Here is a 23,520-nt window from a genome sequence, read left to right as displayed (position 1 = left end):
ACGAAAACTTTAACCGGAAGTTAACCGATATGCAGCCGTTCAACAACTCGTCACTCGGCACTGGTTTCTTAAAGCGTTAAATGCAAAAACAGTTCTTAAAGCGATAAAGTCAGATATAGTTCTTAAAATGGTAAATTCGAAAGTCCAACAGTTTTATACATCCAATTGGGAGAGACTTCTCTGCAGAAGGACTTCTTTATAGACGCGACTTTCCTGCTGGTTCTGTCCGAAGGATTCACGATGATGAAAATAAACAGTTTAAAACAACTGACCTTAAATTCTTTTAGAGAGAGCAAACCTTTGCATGAACTCTTTTCCCTTTTGGCAAGAGTTATCTCGATGCAGGTCGCTACTCCTCCAATGAAAACTCAATAAGGCCGATCCTTTGTTAAACTGCCAAACGATGCTGACTCCTCTCGATCCTTCGATCCTGTACTTCGATAAAGTCTTCACTCCCCCACTACTGTTGTAATTGAGTAAATCAGCACATCTAGCCAAAAATTTCCAGTTCAATAAGATTGTATCTTGCAATAGAACACAACACTCCATTTTAAAAAAGAAACTGCGTCACATAAACAAACACGCAACAGAAATGGAGACACAGCACGTTCTACCTGGAAATCTACAAACTCAAATCTAACTGCGTCATCTGGGGTCGACCCTTATATACCCATGGTGCACATGTCATCATGTGACCTCACATTGGCGGGAAAATTACATCAGGTGACCTCCAAAAGACCATTACATCATTCTCACAAAAAAAACACAGATCTCCTTGAGCATGTAACAACTTGAACTTAGAAATAGGTCTTAAAGTGGTAAATTCGAACACAGTCTTAAAGTAATCAGTTGAAAAGTCCTAGTGATTTTTAAGGAGAGACTTTACTGCAGCGACAATTCCTCCAAAGGAAATGATGAATCTGCCAATCACAGTTGAGCGATGCCTTGTTGAAGCAATCACGAAGAAATAAAGGAACTGACCTTCTCTCTCGGGAGGGTGGACACTGCACAAACCATCCTGACTTTGCAAGGGTTTATCTCAAACGTACATGCCACAATTTCCTGGACGATTCCGATTCCAAACAGTTGATCACTTCCAAAACACTGAACGTCGTTAACTTTACCCAATCCTTTGGGTTCCTGTACATTGGTAAGGTCTTCACTCTCCAATACTAGACTGTAAAAGTAAAACAAATGTGCAACAAACAAAAACTGGCAGTGATTGGTGAAACTGCCGGCAATAACATGTTCGCACCCTAAAATAAAAAGTAAAAACTGTGTCACACTTTGGCGGGCTTCCTTAAGTACCACAGGGAACATGCCGTCACGTGACATAACATCACCCCACGGTCATGAGACATTTACATCATTCCACTGTCCCATGATCAAACTGTGGGCATGTAACAATGCAAAGAATAGAAGTGAGGTGAGAGTGGATGTTGGATCACTGGAAAATGACGCTGGAGAGGTAGTAATGGGGGCCAAAGAAATTGTGGATGAACTTAATAATTATTTTGCATCTATCTTCACTGTGGAAGACACTAACAGTATTCAAGAAATTCGAGTGCCGGGGCAGAAGCACGTGTACTGCTAATACTAAAGAGAAGGTGCTTGGGAAGCTGAAAGGTCTGAAAGTAGATAAATCATCTGGAGCAGATGGACTACACCACAGGGTTCTGAAAGTGATAGCTGAAAAGATTGTGGAGGTATCAATAGAAATCTTTCAAGAATCACGAGATTCTGGAATGGTTCCGGAGGAACGGAAAATTGCAAATGTTACTCTACTCTTTAGGACACGAGGGGCACAGAAAATAGGAAGTTATGTGCCAGCTAGCCTAATTTCAATGATTGAAGTGGTGTTGCAGTCCATTAATAAGATGAAGTTTCAAGATACTTGGAAGCATGTGATAAAATAGGTCAAAGTAAGCATGTTTTCCTTAAAGGAAAATCTTATCTGACATATCTGTTAGAAATCTTTGAGGAAATAACAGGCAGGATAGACAAATGCGAATCAGTGGATGTAGCTTGCTTGGATTTTCTGAAGTTCTTTGACAAGGTACCACACCTAAAGCTGCTAAGCAAGATTATAGCCCAGGGGTTCTCAACATTTTTTGCATTGCAGACTGGTTTAATATTGACAATATTCTTGCATACCGGCCGACCCGGGGGTTGGGGGGGGGGTAGGGTTGCTAACAGAGAAGAGTAGCAGTCAAATACGTTGTGTTTACCTCAGGATAGACTACAATAACCATGACGCCTTGTGCGGGCACTAGTGCGTATGCGTAACTTGCGCATACGTACACATCCCGATGTTTTTCTACAAATGCTTTTCCGTGATTCTGTACGGGGGGGAAGGGGGGGGAAGTGGGGGGGAAGGGGGGAAGGGGGGAAGTGGGGGGAAGGGGGAAGGGGGAAGGGGGGAGAAGGGGGAGGGGGGAAAGGGGGGGAGAAGAGTGGGGGAGGCTTGTTAATCACGACCGGAACATAGGTGATAAGTGGCTAATACACTCAATTTCATTTCTAAAAAGGTTTATCTAACGAATTTAATATTAAACACACAGCACATATTTTCCTCACATGAATATAGTGATGTCAATTATCAGGGGAGCTTGAAGAAAGTGCTGAAGGAACTTTCAGTAGAAGTGGTAGAGGCAGGTTCAATATTACCATTTAAAGAAAAATTGGATAGGTATATGACAGGAAAGGAATGGAGGGTTATGGGCTTTGTGCAGGTCCATGGGACTACGTGATATAGCGTTCGGCACGAACTAGAAGGGCAGAGATGGCCCGTTTCTGTGCTGTAGTTGTTATGTGGTTATATAAGTCAATAGCATCATAACATTTCAAGTAACGTTTGGATATTAAACACACAGCACTTATTTTCCCTGTATGAACATATAAAATCATTGCAACACACCAATATCGCAATGGGAGCCCTGGGCTTGTTTCCCTGCAACGAGACGGCCCTATCGAGGGCTGATGGGAGACAGCGATGCTTGAAGGGGGTTCCTTATGTCTAGTCTATCCGCAATTTAGTTTTCTGCATTCATTGCAGAGATACGTTGGAAATGGAAGCAACGTTTTCAGTGCTTTCGTGGCTATCTCAGGATATTTAGCCTTGACTTTGATCCAGAATACCGGCAGAGATGTTATGTCAAACATACTTTTCAGTCCACCGACATTTGCAAGCTTGAGGAGTTGATCTCCTTCCCGCGCTGACATGGATGATGCGCTGTTAATGACCTCGCATGCGTAATGGCTCAACAGTGGGCGTGACGGGGAATGAGGAAAGGTGCAGCTGACTCCTATGGTTTCCTCGCGGCCCGGTGGTTGGGGACCACTGTTATAGCCCATAGTATTACAGGAAACATGCTAGCATGGATAGAAGATTGGCTGACTGGCAGGAGGCAAAGAATGGAATGATGGGAGAATTTTCTGGTTGGCTACTAGTGACTAATGGTGTGCCACAGGAGTCAGTGTTGGTTCTGTCTCTTTTGTTATATGTCAATGATTTGGAAGACCGTATTGATGGCTTTGTGGCCAAGTTCATGGGTGATATGAAGATAGGTGAAAGGGTAGGTAGTGTTGAGGTAGAAGGGAGTCTGCAGATGGCCTTAGATAGATTAGAAGTATGAGCAAAGATGTAGCAGATGGAATATTGTGTAGGGAAGTGTATGGTCAAGCACTTTAGTTGAAGGAATAAAGGTGTAGACTATTTTCTAAATGGGAGAAATTTCAAAAATAGGAGTTGCAAAGGGACTTGGGCATCCTTGTGCAGCATTCCCTAAAGGTTAGCTTGTGGGTTGAGTTGGTGGTAAAGAAGACAAATGCAAAGTTAGCATTAATTTTGAAAGGACTAGAATATAAAAGCAAAGATGCAATGCTGAGGCTTTGTAAGGCATTAGTCAGATTGCACTTGGAGTATTGCAAGCTGTTTTGAGATACTTATCAAAGGAAAGACGAGCTGGCATTGGAGAGGGTCGAGAGGAGCTTCACGAGAATAATTCTGGGAATGAAAGAGTTAATGTATGAGGAGCACTTGATGGCTCTGGCCCTGTACTTGCTGGAGTTTAGAAGAATGAGGGGGGGAGGGGGACCTCACTGAAACCTATCAGATATTGAAAGGGCAAGATAGCATGGATGTGAAAAGAATGTTTCCTACAGTTGGGGAGTCTAGGAGCAGAGGTCACAGCCTTGGAATAGACAGATCTCAATTTAGAGCAGATTTGAGAAAAAATTTCTTCAGCTAGAGGTTTGTGAATTTGTAGAATTCATTGCCACAGTCCGCTGTGGAGACAAGTCATTGGATATATTTAAAGCAGAGCTGGATAGTCAGGCATCAAATGTTATGGCAGAAGGCAGGAGAATTGGGTTGAGATGGATAATATTATAAATCAGCCATAATGGAGTGGTGGAACAGATTACTTGATGGGCCAAATGGCCTAATTCTGCTCCTATGTCTGTCTTATGGTCTTATGTCTTATGCACCATCATCATCTCCTCAAAGTGAGCAAAGAATGCTGATAAATAATTGTAAATAAGAAGGTAAATTTAGTAACCTACTGTTGACAAGCTCATCATCTGCAGCCAATTTAAGCCTTGTTCACTCATATAAACCAGACAGCCTCAACCAGTTGCTTCTTGCCTCAGTTACCTTGTTGCCTGTGAGCTTAGTATCTGTTCTCTCTTGTTTTGTGGCTCCTCGTGGCGTGTTATTTTGCAGTTGATTATTGAAGTTATCGCCCACTGCTAAATCATCTCTGCTGCTCTGTGTTTGGGTCAAGCCTCCTTTACACTTCCTGACAGGATGAGTGACTCATTGATTGACCCAGCAGAGCACAAGTGCCTAAAGGAAGTCCTCCATTGACATGAGCACACAATCCAGAAGCAGCAGGAAACCACTGGCATCTGCTCACCACTCTCAACCAGCTCTCCATCTCGATACAGCAACCCTGCACCAATCAGCATCCTCCCTTGGAGCCCTGGATTCTGGTGCCCAGATGCTTTGACAGATCTCAAACCCGAAGCTTCAGCTTCCTGTCCCGCTGTGCCTTACACTTCGAGCTCCAGCCATCTCTGTATTCTACGGACCGAGCCAAGGTTGCCTTTGGCTTCTTGCTCTTGGCAGGGGAAGTTCTGACCTGGACCATTACTAAATGGGACAATAAAACCACCTTTTGCAATATTTATGAGGAATTCACTGCTGAGATGCACCGGGTTTTCAACTGGCTAGGAAGTGGAAGGGGTGGGGGGGGGGGGGGGGGCGGGTGGTCATGGCTTACACCTGGTGTTGGATTTCACTGTGGAATTCAGGACTCTCATGGCAGGGTGCAACTAGAATCTGGAAGTACCGTTTGCCCATTACCATCACGGCCTCACAGGGCACTTGAAAGATGAGCTGGATTTTCTGTGATCCATGATGTACCAGCCCACTTCCTCCAACTAGGGGTCCCCTGGACTCTGGACTCAGCACCCATGGTCACATATCGCAAAGGGTTTCATCACTTGCTTGACACTTTTTTATGAGGCCACAGTGATCGTGACAGTGGCGGACCAGTTCTCCGTGGCTACCCACTTCATTGCTCCCCCAGACCCCCGTCACTCGCTGAGACAGCGGACTTGGTTCTTCAACATGTAGTTCAGCTCCATGGTTCCCCCCAGGACATGGTGTCAGACAAGGGCCCACAATTCATCTCCTGCTTCTAGTGAGCCTTCTGCTTCCTCATCTGCACCTCAGTGAGTCTGCCCTCTGGCTGTCATCAGCAGACCAGTGGACAGTCAGAAAGGGTCAATCAGCAAGTAGGAACTTTCTGTGATGCTTAGCAGACACTAAACCTTCCACATGTAAGAAGTATCTGCTCTGGGCCGAGCTGTCCCACAATCTACACGCTTCCTCTGCCATGGTATTCCATACTTATAGTGCTTCATTACTACCAGCTCCCCGTTGTTCCCTACGGAGGAGCCAGCTCTGAAGGTCCCATCCATCAGGGCCCAGCTTTGTTGTTGCCGGAAGGCTTCTAGGAGGGCATGGAGGGACACTCTAGCTGCCAATCATGCCTACTGCTGCCAGACCAACCATCAGTGCCCAGCTAGACTACTCTGTCCTGTGGACCGTGTCTAGCTCTCCACCTGAGATTTGCCCCTGCTTATAGACTCCCGCGAAGTCTCAAGAATCAACTGCCACTTGTTTCCAACTCATCACCTGCAGCCTATTTAAACCCAGCTTTCATCCACAATCCTCTTTCACTCATACAAACCAGCCGGTCTCAGTCAGTTGCTCCTAGCTTTCATTTACCTTGTTGCCTGAGAGCTTAGTATCTGTTCTCTCTTGTTTAGTGATCCCTCGTGGCTTGTTATTTTGCAGTTGATTATTGAAGTTATCGCTCACCGCTAAATCGTCTCCGCTGCTCTGCTTTTGGGTCAAGCCTCCTCTCTATTTCCTGACAGCTTTGTATGGGAAGTCACTCATGTAGTGCTGTTGCAGAGAGAATTTGAAAACAATGACAGAGCAACAACATCCAAATCAGGTGATTGTTTAACTCTGAGCAGTAGTATTGTTTCCAAGTGATTCTGTCCTTGAACTTCTAATTGGTAGAGGTTGCGGACTTGGATGATAGAACCTGATAAGTAGTTATCATGTCTCTTTGAAACAGTTCACATTGATATAATGGGTGACGGAGGGATAGCAGTTGCTATAGTGCTAATAAGCTGGCTGCTTTGCTCTGACAGTGCTGATCTTACTGAGTGTTATTAAACTTTTCAGGCAAGTGGAGAGTATTCGCTCATGTTCTGAGGCATTTGAAGATGGAGTACCAGGGCATAAGCTGCTTTTGACCCACTGTTACTTGTCCAGTTAAACTTCTTGTCTTACAGTTATTTCTAAGATCTTAATTTGGAGTTCTTGACATCAAGGAAAGATGTTGCTGCAGATGGTCATTGCCTCACTTTTCTGTTGTCCATATCAATTTTACTTGAGCTTCTCAATGTTGCTGTCTGTGTTGCTTCTCACTTTGCTGGAATTCAGCTCTTTTATCCACACTTAGACTTGGAGTATGATGAAATTGACTGTGGTAGGAGACAGTGGGAGAGTCACTTGATAGAATATGGTCCTAGGGCTTGTATTAATGTGGGAGGGTAATGGGATAGCATGGATATAGTGGGTCAAAAGGTCAATTTCTGTATTGTTCAACTCTTTGACTACAGCTGCTGAAAGGCTTTGGTCAGTCCAGACAGAGTAAAATTGAAGAGCTTATTGGTGAGTGGCACGGATCTTTGGAATCCTTCAACAGTCGGACTAATATATTTAATGATTTGTGGCATGATAATAACAAATATGCTGCATAATAACTAGGCTTAGATTGGTAAATTGAATTATAATTATATCTGAGTGATGTAGACTAGATACTGCAATTATGTGTAATCAGAAAATACTGAAGTAAACTTGGGAAGTACATTATCAAAAACAAATCAATATGTTCAGTGACAGCTAAACCTATACATGCTACCGGAATGGGATGGCTTACAATGATTCATAGAAATACCTTTAGATTTTCTTACCTGATAATCTTAAAGTTGTCATCAGACCATAAATATATTTTATATACCTTCTGCAGAGTGAGGTCAAGCTCAGAACGGAGCACAGGGCCACTGCTCAGCTGCTCAGGTGCAGACAGTACCTTCTCCGTTACAGAGTCCAGGTTCGTTTTAATCCCAGCCAGTTCCAAGTGGATTTTCCTGCATTGACCTGGATGAGGAAGTGGAGGGATGGGTTAGTAAGTTTGCCAATGACACAAAGGTTGGAGGTGTTGTGGATAGTGTGGAGGGCTGTCAGAGGTTACAGCAGGACATTGATAGGATGCAAATTTGGGCTGAGAAGTGGCAGGTGGAGTTCAGCCCAGATAAGTGTGAAGTGGTTCATTTTGGTAGGTCAAATATGATGGCAGAATATAGTATTAATGGTAAGACTCTTGGCAGTGTGGAGGATCAGAGGGATCTTGGGGTCCGAGTCCATAGGACACTCAAAGCAGCTGCACAGGTTGACTCTGTGGTTAAGAAGGCATATGGTGTATTGGCCTTTATCAATTGTGGAATTGAATTTAGGAGCCGAGAGGTAATGTTGCAGCTATATAGGACCCTGGTCAGACCCCACTTGGAGTTCTGTGCTCAGTTCTGATTGCCTCACTACAGGAAGGATGTGGAAACCATAGAAAGGGTGCAGAGGAGATTTACAAGGATGTTGCCTGGATTGGGGAGCATGACTTATGAAAACAGGTTGAGTGAACTCGGCCTTTTCTCCTTGGAGCAACAGAGGATGAGAGGTGACCTGATAGAGGTGTATAAGATGATGAGAGGCATTGATCGTGAGGATAGTCAGAGGCTTTTTCCCAGGGCTGAAATGGTCGCCACAAATTTAAGGTGCTGGGGAGTAGGTACAGAGGGGATGCCAGGGGTAAGTATTTTACGCAGAGAGTGGTGAGTGCGTGGAATGGGCTGCCAGCAACGATGGTGGATGCAGATACAATAGGGTCTTTTAAGGAATTTTTGGATAGGTACATGGAGCTTCGAAAAATAGAGGGCTATGGGTAACCCTAGTAATTTCTAAGGTAGGGACATGTTTGGCACAACTTTGTGGGCCGAAGGGCCTGTATTGTGCTGTAGGTTTTCTATGTTTCTATATTATCAATCTATAGTGCATTTTTGGGAAATCTCCCTTAAGCGATAAACAAGGGAAAGTCATACACTTATACCAAGATTCACAATGGTCCTCAGTACAAGTGGACACCAGACCTTGGAATTGGGTGTGCAACAGGCCCTTCCTATCCAACAAGTCTATGCCACCCACGTGGCCAATTAACCTACCTTTGGAATGTGGGAGGAAACCAGAGCACCTGGAGGAAACCTAGTCAGTCATGGGGAGAACATACAAGCTCCTTACGGACAGTGGTGGAATTGAACCTGAGTCACTGAGGCTTTAACAGCATTAAACTAACTGCGTTAACCTTAAGGAATGGTTTAAAATATTTATGGTTTATTGATTTATTTTGCTGAGGAAAAGCATTTTTCTGTTATCAACAACCTTCAATCATTTGTTTTGCCAGTGAAATAAATGGAATTGGGATATTTTATTTAATGAGAGTTCTAACAACCTATACAAAATGAAAATTGTTGTTGGTGCTATTTAATGTTGTGATTCACCTGTTTTAAATGGGCCGGCTAACAATTTTGCCTAAATGGTGTATAAAGGAATTTGCTCAAATATTTCTACCACTGACAAGGATTATGGATTTGAGTTGTTTAATTTACCAATCTGGCCATTTGTTCAGTCATGGTCTTTTTTTGTTCTGGAGATTCCAGAAAATAAGAATTAACCTGAACATCCTTAACAACAAAGCTAATCATATTTTTGGGACATGGGGATGTGGGACCAGTTGTCTGGCAGAAATACAATGCACAAATTTACCATTTTACAAATTAGGCGCAGAGCAGGTTATTGGGTTTCTCATTCAAAATGATCATATTTATCCCTGCTAACCATTAATCTGCTTGTTTGTCAAGTTTCTGACTACTTACGCCTGATAAAAAATTCAAGGACTCTGCTTCCACTATCCTTTGAAGAAGAGATTTCCAAAGACTTATAGCCTGCTGAGAAAATAAATTTACCCTGTTGCTCTCTTCAGTGAGTGACCCCTTAATTCTAATTAATGATGTCGAATCCTAGATTCTAAAAAAGGAACATCCTTTCCAAACCAATCAGTTAGGGCTTCTCTGGATGTTTCAATCAAATTGCCTCTTGCTCTTCTAAATTAGCTCAGATTTCAGGTATCTGCTCTGAACTGAGTGATACCAGGCACAGCACTCCTCCAATGTCCTATATAAATGAACCGGAATGTAGCACTTTGTATTCAATTCTCCTACCAATAAATAGTATTTTATAGGCTTTCTAATTTCATGCTATGCATGTACACTGGCCTTTGGTGATTCATGCATGAGGGCACTCAGATCCCTTAGCATCCCAGAGTTCTGCAACCTTTCAGTATTTGCATAATGGGCTTTATTTTTATTTTTCTACATTATCTTACACTGTACTCCATTTGCCAGATCCTTGTCTATTCATTTAACCTATCTGTATCCCTGTTTCTGTGTCTCTTTGTCACCTCCTTATCTCCTCTTCACAACTCAGTTTCTCAACTATCAACATGTCATCTACAAACATCGCAGCAGTACCTGTATTACTTTGGACAGAGGGCTCAGAGAAAAAGTCCTTCAGCCCATCATCTCCATGCTAACCATTAAGTATCCATCTTTACTAATTCTAGCAATACATGCAAAATGCTGGAGGAACTCAGCAGGCCAGGCAGCATCTCTGGAAAAGAGAGATCAGGACTTCTCAACCTGGAACTTTAACTGTTTACATTTTTCCATAGATGCCACCTGCCCTGCTGAGTTCCTCCAGCATTTTGTGTGTGCTGTTCAGATTTCCAGCATCTGCAGATTTTCTCTTGTTTTTATTCATTCTATTTATCTCTTTAATTTCCTTAAACCTTTGCCCCCTAGTTTTATAGATCTTTGTTATGGAACAGAGCTTCGTGCTATCGAACTTACCGAGGATCCTCTGATTTTGTATATTTCTTTCAAGTCTCTCCCAGCTCCAAGAAAAACAAATTCAATCTATCTTGTCTCTCCCAATAATGTTCCATCCTGATCAATATCCTCTGCACCCTCTCCAGAGCAATCGTGTCATTCTTATTTGTATGGTAACCAGAACTGTGTTCAATACTCCTTCTGTAACTGAATCAATGCTTTAAAGAATTGTATCACAATCTCCATGGTTTTATGTTTGATGTCCTGAATAATGAAGGCAAACTAGTCACAAAATAACCCACCACCGTGATGTCAGTGCCTGTTGATTCCCCAGATGACTGATCCTCCTATCACAATTAGCCACGGACACAGGCTCTCTCGACTTCTGCAGTTGAGTCACCTACAGGTCCCTGCTCTTAGATTTGGCTGGATTCTCCAGATATGCGTTCAATATTCTCCCTTCCCACACCCGACCCCCAGCAACCCCCACCGAGTTTCAACATGCAGAAATGATCTTCATCATTGGTATAAATCATTTAAAAAAAAAGAGCCTGCAACATTGATTCATCTGGCACACCAGCCAGAAAAGGAGCATTTATGCCTACTCTACTTTCTATTTCTGGTTTGCTAGCCGATCTTCAATTCATGCCAACGTGTAACACTCCACTCCGTGAGGTTTCAGTAAAGGCGATAACTTTGCATGAGGCATCATCTTAAATACTTCCTGATTTTGAAGTACAGTACATCCACCCATTCCTCTTTAGTCTATGCTACTTCTTTAAAGATCTCCAATAAATTAGTCCAATATGATTTTCTTTTGCAAGACCACACTGACTTTGCATGATTATCTTATGCTATAGAAAATTGCCCTATCAGGAGAAACTAAATAGTTTGTATATGTCATCATTGGAATTTAGAAGACCGAGGTGTGGTGCTATTGAAAGCATGTAAGGGTAGATGTTAAGGGGATGTTTACTAGTGGGGGAATTTTAAACAAAAGGACAAAGTTTTAAGATAAAGGAGCCAGTCATTTAAATCCAAAGTATGCAGAAATTTCTTTTCACAGCAGGAAGTGAATCTCTGCAATCCGTTGCCTTAGATAATTGTGAAGGCTACCTTATTAGGAGTATTTAAAGTGGAGTTAGATACTTTTTTAAAGAATAGAAGAGTGAGGACTTTTGGAATCTGGCACGGAGTAGGAGTTAAGTCTGAAGGTAGATCAGCCATGTTCATGGTGAATGGAGGAGCAGGCTTAAAGGGCCAGGTGGTCTACTCCTGTTTCATCTTTATTGTATTTTTGTGAACTATGAATTACCTTTATAACAGCTTCAAATGGTTTGCTTATATCAGCTTTCTACTCCATCACTCTATTTTGAATAAAAAAAGGAGTAACATCCAATATTTTCCAATCCAATGGAAACTTCCCAGCATCTATGGAATTCTGTAAAGTTAAAACCATCTCATAACCATCTCTCGTAAGATGTCAGGGTGAAGTCTAAAGGCTTGATAGCCCACTTTTCCAATAACTCGCTCTGCATCATTTTCCTGGTTAATTCCCCAGACCCAATTTCTGCACAACTGGTGCATGCCTTGTTGATGTTTTCTTTCTTTTTAAAATATGTTTAAAAACCATTATGAACTGGTTTTACTTTTCTTTTAGCTTTGATATGTGCTCTAATTTTTACTTTCTGCACTATCATTTTGTGCAGTTTCTTTTGCTTTGTCTAATCTTCTGAAATGATTTTGGCGCAACCGGAAGCTTTTCTTTAAGTTTTTTATTTAATCATAAATCCTTCCCTTGGAATGGTTCTTTCTTATTGCAATGTACCTAAGCTATGTATTCTGAAAGATCTGCTCGAGTGTTTTCCACTGTATATCTCAAGTGACTGACTTAACCTAATTTGTCAGTTCATTTTAGCTAGCTCTGACCTCTTAGCTACCCTTATTTAAGTATAAAATACTAGTCTTGGACCTAATCTTTCTCTCAAATGAAATGTAAAATTCAATCATATAATGTTCATTCTTTCCTGTGTCTGTCTCAACTGTGAGACAATTAATTAACCCTCTCTTGTTGCACAATACCAAATCTAATTCAGCTTTCATCCCACTCTCAAGAACACTTGGACCATTTCTAACACTTGCCCCTTTTCTAAAACTCAAGAGATGAACTATACTCTAATATTTACCTTAAACTTGCTGAATCCAACAGTACCTATACCACGCCTCCTCCCACTCTATCTCTTCTAAGGATATCATTCATTTTTCCCACTCTATCTGCTCTCAAAGTGAGGCTTTCTGTTTCAGGACATTTGAAATGTCCTCATTTTTCTGGAAATGTGTCTTCCCTTCTGCTGTGGTTGATGGAGCACTGTCATATTTCCCCATATGTTGGACTTCTGCTCTGATTCCACCTCCCTCCAGACAGAATAGAAATAGTTCATTTAATCCTCACATTTCACCCTAACAGCCTCTGTATCCAACACATCATCCTTCATCATTTCCACTATCTGCAACAGGACCCCACCTTCTTCTCTTCCTGACAGCTTTAAACCTTCTGCAGAGATGACTCCCTCCACGACTCCCTGATTCCTGACACTTTTCCTCCCAACCACTAGAGATGCAAAACCTTTACCTTCTCCCTTGTCACCATCCAGGGAACAACAGCTCCTTTTCCACCTGAGTAGCATACAACCCAATGGTAAGGGCATCAAATTTTCTAATTTCAAGTAACCCTCACATCTGGCTTCCCTCTGGTCCTCTGCCTCTCTCATCCCCTTGTTTCGTTCCCCATCATTCTGCCCCATCACCCATTTCCATCCCCTCTCAGTCCCTTCCATCTACTATCAACATATTTCACTGTATGGTCCTCCTCTTCTCATGGTTCCATCTGCCTTTCACTCCTTTGTTCCTTCCTGCTGGTTCACTTTGTCACCTTCCTTACATATTAGATATTTATCAAATTCACCCTCCCTACACTCTTTCAATAACGAGGTGGCCTACAGGGAAGAAGTCATCACCCTGACACAGTAGTGTCAAGAAAACAACCTCTCCCTCAATGCTGCAAAAACAAGGGAGTTGGTTGTGGACTACAGGAGGAATGGAGACAGGCTAACCCCTATTGACATCAATGGATCTAGGGTTGAGATGGTGAACAGCTGTACAATCCTCAGCATCCACATTCCTCAGCATTCACGTGGTCTGTACACACCAGCTGTGTGGTGAAAAAGGCACAACAGCACCTCTTTCACCTCAGATGGTTGAGGAAGTTTGGCGTGGGGCCCCAAATCCTAAGAACTTTCTACAGGGGCACAATTGGGAGCATCCTGACTGGCTGAATCACCGCCTGGTATGGGAACTGTACCTCCCTTAATCGCAGGATTCTGCAGAGAGTGGTGCAGACAGCCCAGCGCATCTGCAGTTGTGAACTTCCCATGATTCAGGACGTTTACAAAGACAGGTATGAAAAAAGGGCCTGAAGGATCACTGGGGACCCAAGTCACACCAACCACAAACTGTTCCAGCTGCTACCATCTGGGAAACAGTACTGCAGCATAAAAGCCAGGACCAACAGGCTCCAGGACAGCTTCTTCCACCAGGCCATCAGACTGATTAACTCATGCTGATTTGAGTGTATTTCTATGTTACATTGACAGTTCTATTTATTATAAATTATTATAAATTACTATGATTGCACATTGCACATTTAAATAGAGACATAATGGAATGATCTTTACTCCTCATGTATGTGAAGGATGTATTCAATTCAATTCATGTTCCTTCATTCTTTTTCACTGTCTATATCGCAACTCCACTGCTTCCCTTCCCCAAGCTGGCTCCATCTGCCATTCCTCTCCCCCAGTCCCCCATTGCCTCCCGGATCCTGTCACACCGCTCCCCTTCTCCTGCATATTCCAGGTATCACCCCCTCTGAGTCCTGATGCAGTGTTCCTACCCAAAATGTCAACAATGTCTATCTCCAGCAATGCTGTTCAACTGACAGAGTTTCTCCATCAAATTGTTTGTTGATCCAAATACCAGCCTCTGCAGTATATTCTGTCTTCCAAATAGCTTTTTTTGTTGGATTAGTTCCAGAAAAAGCTTTTCTGAGAAACACGATGAAGTCCTCATCCAGGCTGTGTTAGCTTTGAAAATGACAATTTTTTTTATGTGAGGAAGGACAGCAGCATCCTACAGAAAGAAAAGTATTTCAGGAGTCTGCTACACCGGATTCCAACCTCCTACTTCTTCCTCCACAGACATCACAAATTCTCAGCTCTGACGCTGGAGAACTCCTTTTACTCTCTGCCCCACTGGGGCAAGTTGCCTTGCTGCTTGTTTTCCACTGGTATCCTGGGTAACCTTGAAGGTGGGTCCTTCCTGGAGTTCTTCTTGACTCAGAAAGGGATAGACTGGACAAGTGCGGGAAAGGAGGGATTACTGTCAGTAGTCAATGGCTATGGTGAGCTGAAGAGCTAGTTTCTGTGCTCTGGGTCTTTATGACCACAGGAACACAAGTCCTATAAATACTCTATATTTAATCATTATTGCCAGCTTGAGCACAGATACAACTCAGCTAGCTCTGATGCAGAGTGCAGTTGAGTGTACTTGTACAGCTGGCAGTCAATAGAAAATTTGAGTATTTGAAGAGTATAAAGTGGAGGCAAGATGATTGATTGCTCCATAGCATTACGTGTTTAAGGCACACCACCTTGCGAGTAAGTGCTGTTGTACTATAAATAGTGGAAGAAAGCAATGACAATTTAGATAATTGTCACAGTGATTCACAGTTTGAATAATACCTGCAGTAACACTGAATGATGAAGCAATGTAGTACACAGGCAGGTTGTGTATTTCATGGTTTCTGTGTCCAGATCACGAATGGCTATGGTCTCTGGTCAGAACTGATAGTTGGATGATCATGTCTATCTGTCAGAACAACATCACTATTCATTTACATAATAACTTTAAGTGCAAAGAGAAAAAAATTCTGATTCCATTAGCTTGACTCCAAATTTAATATTCTGCATTGAACAGACAAATGAGATTACTAAATTATCATTGGTTTATGATAGTATTTGGTCATCTATCCTTAATTTTATGCATTAATTGAATATAGTCCTTGCAGAGTTGCAGCTCTTATTGAATATTGACCAGATAACCAAATTAACTTCTTTCAATTGCTTCTAACCTGAAGAAAGGACTATTTGTCTCCTCTTTGAAAAATTTAGTAATAATGAATCTGTAACAATGCCATCAATTTAATTTATCTACCACTTTTTTTACTGAAAAGCAATTTCCAGAAAGGCGCATATCATCTTTAAAACTGTGGCTGTAAGTAAATCTGATAAATTATGCCTAGATAGTACAATGCCCATCATTATAAAGTCCAAGTATTTTAACTACACATAAAACTAGATTACAGTGGCCCACAATTCTTGTTTTTAGAAAAAGCATTGCCTACTTCCAAGACCTTTTTCTGAATAGCACCTACAATTAGAAAACCTTTTTGCCTATTTTCCACTTGTCAGCTACATGATTAATGAAGTGCTTAGATGTGGCAGTGGCATGTTGCCAGCCAGAGTTCAGCTCTTGCTTGACCTGCTCACAATTCTCAGGTTGCTAAATAAACCACTTAAGCAGCAGTAAGGTCAATTCTTGCAAAATCATTGCTGTATTTAGCAACATGCAAAAAAAATCCGGCAGGAAATGTTTGAATTGGATGACTGCACAGGATGAGTATGCTTTCTGCCAGGTGAATGCATCGTTCACTTGGACTCTGTTCTCAAAGCACTGTTCATCAGCTCAATTTTACTGTCAACCTTCAACTCAAACATATGGCAGACATCCCACCTCTCCCGGAAGTTCCGGGAGTCTCCCGCATATCAATAGTGGCTCCCTGACGCCCGGAAATTATATACAATTTCCCGGAAATAGATTTTTTTGAGAAAGAAAGGGAGAGGGAGAGCAAGCATCCTGATTGGTCTCTCTACATGCTAAGAGTGGTCCCCAGCCACCGGGCCGTGAGGAAACAATATGATTTGGCGATATGAAACAATGTGAGTCAGCAGCACCTTTCCTCATTCCCTGTCATGCACTGTTGAACTTGAACGCACGTGAGGTCATTACCCACGCGTCATCCATGTCAGCGCGAGAAGAAGATCAACTCCTCGAGCTTGCAAATGACGGCGGGCTGAAAAGTATGTTTGACATAACATCTTTGCCGACATTCTGGGATCAAAGTCAAGGCTAAGTATCCTGAGATAGCCATGGAAGCACTGAAAAAGTTGCTTCCATTTCCAACATATCTCTGCGAATCGAGGTTTTCTGCAATGAATGCAACGAAGACAAAATTGCGGAATAGACTGGACATAAGGAACCCCCTTCGAGTATCGCTGTCTCCCATCACCCCTCTATGGGACCGTCTTGTTGCAGGGAAACAAGTCCAGGGCTCCCACTGATGCAGCGATATTGGTGTGTTGCAATGATTTTATATGTTCATACGAGGAAAATATGCGCTGTGTGTTTAATATTAAATTTGTTAGATAAACCCTTTTAGAAATGAAATTGAGTGTATTAGCCACTTATAAGTGACTCATAGTTGACTTATCACTTATTTCCGGTTGTGATTAACATCCCGCCCCCGGGTCGGCTGGTCTGCAAGAATATTGTCAATATTAAATAAGTCCACGGTGCAAAAAAGGTTGAGGACCCCTTCAAAGTAGACCTATCAGTTTCCTCTGTGGATGGGCTTTACAGTCAACCTCAAAAATAATGACAGTGTTGCTCGCTGCACTGTTTGCCACAGTGAACTTTTCTATTGTCCATGGTGGGTTAAAATGTAAAAGACATGTTGAGGTGAGTTTAACAGGTGTCATTCATTCATTAGCATAGCTAACGTTATTTAAACTAGCTGGCTGGCTGCTAAGGAGCTACGCTATTGATATCCTACGTGATGAGGCCAAACTCCCTGTAGACTTGCTTAAAGTTGTAATAGAATAAACACGATAATATAATATAAGTACATATTTTAATGTCACAGTTTCTGCATATTGGTTTACAGATTAGACAAAATCACTAAACAAGGTATTACATACGCCCTTGGAGGTCGACCGGGGGATGGGGGGAATATGGGGTTGCGGGGGACGGGGGTGCTACCTCCCTGAAGTGGTGGTGCTACCTCCCTGAAATGAGTTTTTGCAGGGTGGGGTGTCTGCACATAGGCTGAGCTTTCCTACTTTGGGTCCACTGTGCAACGCTGGTCTTGAAGTCACAACTTGCCCAAGACTCATAACTGAATCGGGAAGGCCACTTTTGCTTACCTATACAGTCCTGAAGTTAAGTCCTGATTGAAGCCTTCAGTGACAATAGGCTCAACCAGTGCAATGGAGTGATGCAGAGCGGCCAGAACATTTCCTCCCCATGGAACATCTGCACCAGTCTTTGGTAACTGGTTCCAACTTTGCTGACTGTCAAAGGTGTGAAAGTTTCTGGCAGTATTTGAATACCTTCGATAATCAGAAACATAGGCCATTGAAAATGAAGTTCAGGTTAACTTTTTAAAAAGTTATTAAAAAGCATGAAAAAAATATTAACTGAGTTTTGCACAGCAGATCCCAGATTTCAGCTTAGTCTCAGGATGGGTGTTTTGGTGAGTGAGGGACTTTAGGGAGGAGAGTGATTGGTGAGTATTTCTTCCTTTTCATGCCACTTGCACTCACTAAGTAAAAGCAAGTGCATCCAGAACAGTAGATAGGACTAACTGGTGAGTATTAATCAGATAACTATTTTCTACCTTTCCTGACTCTTTCAGGAACATTAGAATGCAGTAGATAGTGTTTAAGGCAGAAGGCCCACAGTGTAGATAGTCTAGGGTAAAAGGTGCAGCTACTGTAAGAGCTGAGAACACCATGGAATGCTTTTCTGCGATATGTAGAAAATCAGGGAGACTTCCTGTTTCCTTGACAACCATGTGCTCTGGAGGTGTGTCCAATGGCAACCCCTGAATTAACACATTGCACAGCTGGGGCTATGTGTGAGCTCACTTAGGAGCATCTGTGATGCTGGGGGTTTTGTAGGCAATGCGCTTAGTGATCTGGTCACACTACAAGCAATGGCTGCACAGTGGAAAAGTAGAGCAGGATACCAGGAAAGAGTGGTAGGTGTAAAGAGGCAGTGCAGAGAGCTCAAGCACATTCTCAAACACGTATCCTGCAGTGGATAATATTGAGAGGAGATGGCCTCTTAGGGGAAAGCAACAGTGGCCAAGTTTGTGGAACAATAGTTGAATCTGCCACACAGAAGATGAGGAAATATAGTGGGGGAATTATTTTAATAGGAAATTATAGTATGAACCCTCCCTAACAGCTCTTGCAAACCTGCCCACAAGGATACTGGTCCCTTTCGCGCTCAGGTGTAACCTGTCCCATTTGTCTTCCTGAGAAGAGATATCAATGATCCACAAATCTGAATCCTGTGCCTTATACCAGTTCCTCAGTCACACATTCATCTGCCGTATCTTCCTATCCTTCCCCTCACCGACACATGGCACAGGCAGCAATCCAGAGTGCTACCCCCTGAGGTCCAGCTTTTTGCTTTCCTATCTAGCTCTCTATATTTGCTCTTTAGGACCTCATCCCTTTTCATACTTATGTCGTTGGAACCAATACGTACCATAACTTCTGGTTGCTCACTCTTCTCTTGAGGAATGCTGTGGACCCAATCTGAGATCTCCCTGACCTTGACGCCTGGGAGGCACCATACCGTAGGAGTCACTTTCACCTCCACAGTACCTCCTGTCTATTCCCCTCAATATTCAGTCCCCTATCACAACTGTTTTCCTCTTCTCCCCCTTCCCTTCTGAGCCACAGAGCCAGATTCACTGCTAGAGACCTAATTGTTGCAGTTTTCCTGGGATAAGTCAACCCTTTAACAATATCCAAAGCAGTATACTTGACATTGAGGGGAGCAGATAGATGATTCTCTGCACTGTCTGCCTATTCCCTTTCCCTGTCCTGACAATCATTCAGCTTCCTGCTTCCTGTAGTTTACAGCAGGTGTGACTGCCTCCCTGTAGCTCCTATCTATCAACTCCTCATTCTTCCAAATGTTCCAGAAGTCATTCAGCTCCAGCCCCAGTTCCCTAACATGGTCTGTAAGGAGCTCCATCTAAATGCACTTTTCACAGATGTGGCAGTATGTCTCCCAGGTCTCCCACATTTTGCTGGAGGAGCACCTGTGCATTGAATTTTCCATTTTCAGGTACCCCAGGCATCTTATGTTCCTTTCTCTCTCCTTCTGATCCACACAGGTTCTCTCACTCATTCCCCTCCTTTCTTTCCATTTCCCAGCTCCACCCCATTGCCCAGTTTCCCTCTTCTCTTCCACATTGTTCCATTTGCCCATCACCCACATATTTAAATCATCGGAGTTTCTATTCCCTCCTGCAATGTTTCCAACTGTCTATCATCCCTCTTCTAGCTGGTTCCTTCTGACGCCTCCCAGGCTCTGTATCTACCTCCATCCTCCCTTGTCCTGACCTGGCTCCACCCATCTATCACTCCTTCCTCATCTGGTTCCATCTACTGCCTGCCAACTCCTGCTTTACTTTTCGCCCTCACCTCATTACACTGGCTGTCTCCTCTCCGCACTCTGTCATGAAGCAGGGAGTCATCCTGAAATCCTCCTGCCTTTACAAATGCTGCCTGACCTGCTTAACTCCTCTAATAGTTGTTGGTTTTTGCTGCCAGTCAAATTAGACTCTAAAATCAGGCGTTTCCAGACTTGTTATTTATACCACTACACGTTCACTGTGCTGGGCAAGAACAAGTGTGTCCATTATCTCTGGCCGAATCCAGAATCAGACACTAAACTTGTTAACGTGAGGGCTCTGAAGTCGGTTTGTGTCCTTTGCGAGGCTGGCGTGACCTGAAGCGTTACTACTCTTATCAATTGTTCTTATGGGAAACCAGTCCTATTGATTGTCCGATAGCTAAAAGTTAGAAATTAGTTTAGAGTATTGCCCTTCTCAACCCTACACTGATAAACCAATGACTGTTGCTGCATTGCCCCACCTCCAATGTGCATCCGCTGCTCCTGCTATAATTTTCTCTGTCCTCAGCCCTGCTCCCAAATCTTCCCTCATAGACTGAAACTCACATCACTTCCTCACCACCCCTGATGCCCTGGCTCAGCAAACCCCAGCCCCTCATTTTCCAGGACACACTTTCCCTTGACAACCTCATTCTCAGCTTCACATTTCATAGTCCTTGACTCCCAGATACATATCCTCTGGCTCTACAAATCCAATAGACCTTTTTAGTGGTCACGTTTTGCACTTCTGAGCGTGATGTGTGAGACCCTTAGCTCTCACCATCAAGCCACAAGGAACATGCTCTTTTCCCACTGTAGCACAGAATTTCTGACCTTGCCACTCTAACTCAGCAAAATGGTCAACATCGAACAAAGACCTTCACAGTACCGTCCAGATCCTTCAGCCCACGATGCTGTGCCGACCTTTAAACCTACTCTAAAGTCAATCTAACTCTTTCCTCCTACATAGCTCTCCATTTTTCTATCATCCACATGCCTATATAAGAGCTTCTTAAATGCCCCTAACGTATCTACCTCTACAACCACCCCATACACTCACCATTCTCTGTGTAAAAACTTACCTCTGACATCCTGTCAAGAGATATTCTCTATTCTTTCAATGGAGAAATAATGCCTTCAGCACTTTTCTTAGGATTTTATATGTGAGGTTGAAGTTTGTAATTGTTCAGGCCATATATGAATATTGGTTTCTATTCTGTATATCTCATTGTAAGGACTAGAATAATCGTTCTGATTCAATAAAATTGTATCATGGCTGAGCGCTTATATTTGAAACTGACAGAGGAGAGAAGGACATAAACGAGAAGGAAATTTTACAGGGTGATGGAGTGTGATTGGAGAAGTTGATAACATTAGGCTCAGCAGGTCAAGTTTCATTCTTGTGTGCTGCTAGATTTATTAGTTTGTGTCACAGAGTCACACGGCACTGAGAAAGGTCCTTTAGCCCATCATGTCATGCCAACCATTAAGTAGCCATCCATACTAATCCCATTTACTATCACTTGGTCTGTCGTCTACTAAACCTTGGAGACTCATGTCCTTGACCAGCTGCATCTTAAATGTTATGAGAGTAGCTGCCTCTACCATCTTCTCAGGCAGTAGGCTCCAAGACGCAACTATCCTCTGGTAAAAAAAAATCCTTCAGATCCTCTATAAACCTCTTACTTCTCACCCTAAACCTATAACCTATTTATAGACACCTGTGCCAGCAGAGAGAAGTTTCTTATAAGTATCACCTCACCTTCTTCTTCTCCAAGGAAAGTAACTGCAGCTTATCTTGTCTCTTCTTTTAACTGAAACATGCCACCCCCAGCAACAACCAACTAAACATCCTCCGCACTCTCTTTGGCAAACAGAAAAGCACACAATGCACCAATTGTAGAGAAAACGATGTTTTATGAAGTGTACCAAGCACTCTTTAATTTATATTCAATGTCTAGCTAATAACGGCAAGCATCTTGTTTGTCTTCTTCACCACCTAATCTACTCTGCTCTTTTACCTTCCGAGGTATGGGAGTACACCAACACAACACCAATACACTCTCAGGTTCTGCTACTCATTGCATATATCCCATCCTAATTAGATCTTTCCTCTTCCCGAAATACATCACCTTGGATCATTGCCCTGCCCAACTAACTAGTTGATCAATATCATTCTGTAGCTCCAGAGTACCCTCCTCACAATCAGTTATGACTCTCGCCAAATTTTATAGATGCATGCTAGGAAGCTTCCTTTGCAAATGCATTACAGCTTGATATAGGCAAGTGCTCTGTCCATGACCACAATAAACCGGACAGAGTTGTGGATACAGCTCAGCATATCACAGAAATCAAGCCTCCCCTCCTTGGACTCTGCCAACACTCCTCACTGCCTTGGTAAAGCAGCTAACATGATCAATGAGCCCACCCTGGAGATTCTCTCCTCGCCCTCCTCCCACTGGGCAAACGCTTCAGAAGCCTGAAAGGACAGCTCTGTTACAGGACAATTGAATGGTCTGCAGTCAATAAATGGACTCTTGACCTTGCAACTTACCTCATGGCCTTACACCTGCACTGCATTTTCTCTGTAGCTGTAACACTTTATTCTGCATTGTTATTGTTTTTCCTTGTGTGATCTGTATGGATGGCACGCAAAACAAAGATCTTCACAGAACCCTGGTACATATGACAATAATAAAACAATTTAACTACATCACCTACTTTCTTGTCATCTACAAACTTACTAACCATATGTTACTACATTCATATCTAAGTTAGTTACTCCAAAGTTACTAATGTATATGGCAAGAGTCCCAGCACCAGTCCCTATGGTATGTCATTCAGTCAAGGCTTCCAATCACAAAAACAACTCTCCATCCTTGTTACTATTACCAGGATAATTGTGTGTCCTGTTTGCCAACTTGCCCTGCATCTCATGGGCTTTAACTTTCTGAATTGAGTCTCCTGTGTGGGACATTGTCAAAATCCTTACTGACATCCATGAAAATCTCATCAACTTGCATTAACTTCATCATTTAAAAAAAAATTATTTTGAGATAGAGCACAGTAAGCCCACATCACCCAAATACACCCAACTGACCAATTAACCTATTAACCGGTTCATCTTTGGACATGGGAGGAGACCGGAGCACCTGGAGGAAACCCACACGGTCATGGGGAGAATGTACAGGCACCCCACAGACAGCAACAGGGATGAACCTGGGTCACTAGTGCTGTAAAGCACTAGCTACCATGCCATCCCAATAAACAAGAGAAGGGTCCTGCTGAAGGTTTTCGGCCTGACACATCGACTGTACTCTTTTCCATAGATACTGCCTGGCCTGCTGAGTT

The 23,520-nt window shown here is 42.8% G+C and overlaps 1 long non-coding RNA gene across 1 annotated transcript; it reads right to left on the bottom strand.

The window, feature by feature from the left end:
• Nucleotides 1-702: 702 nt before the first annotated feature.
• On the bottom strand, nt 703-10,679 carry LOC140194738 (uncharacterized). The gene is made up of 3 exons (XR_011885281.1): nt 10,603-10,679; nt 7,558-7,744; nt 703-1,177 (listed from the first exon to the last, which is right to left on the bottom strand). It is a non-coding gene; the product is annotated as an uncharacterized lncRNA (long non-coding RNA).
• Between the last annotated feature and the right edge of the window lie 12,841 nt (nt 10,680-23,520).

The sequence above is a fragment of the Mobula birostris genome, chromosome 3 (genome assembly GCF_030028105.1).
Source record: "Mobula birostris isolate sMobBir1 chromosome 3, sMobBir1.hap1, whole genome shotgun sequence".
NCBI classification, from domain to species: domain Eukaryota; kingdom Metazoa; phylum Chordata; class Chondrichthyes; order Myliobatiformes; family Myliobatidae; genus Mobula; species Mobula birostris.
This window is presented reverse-complemented; position numbering and strand designations above follow the sequence as displayed.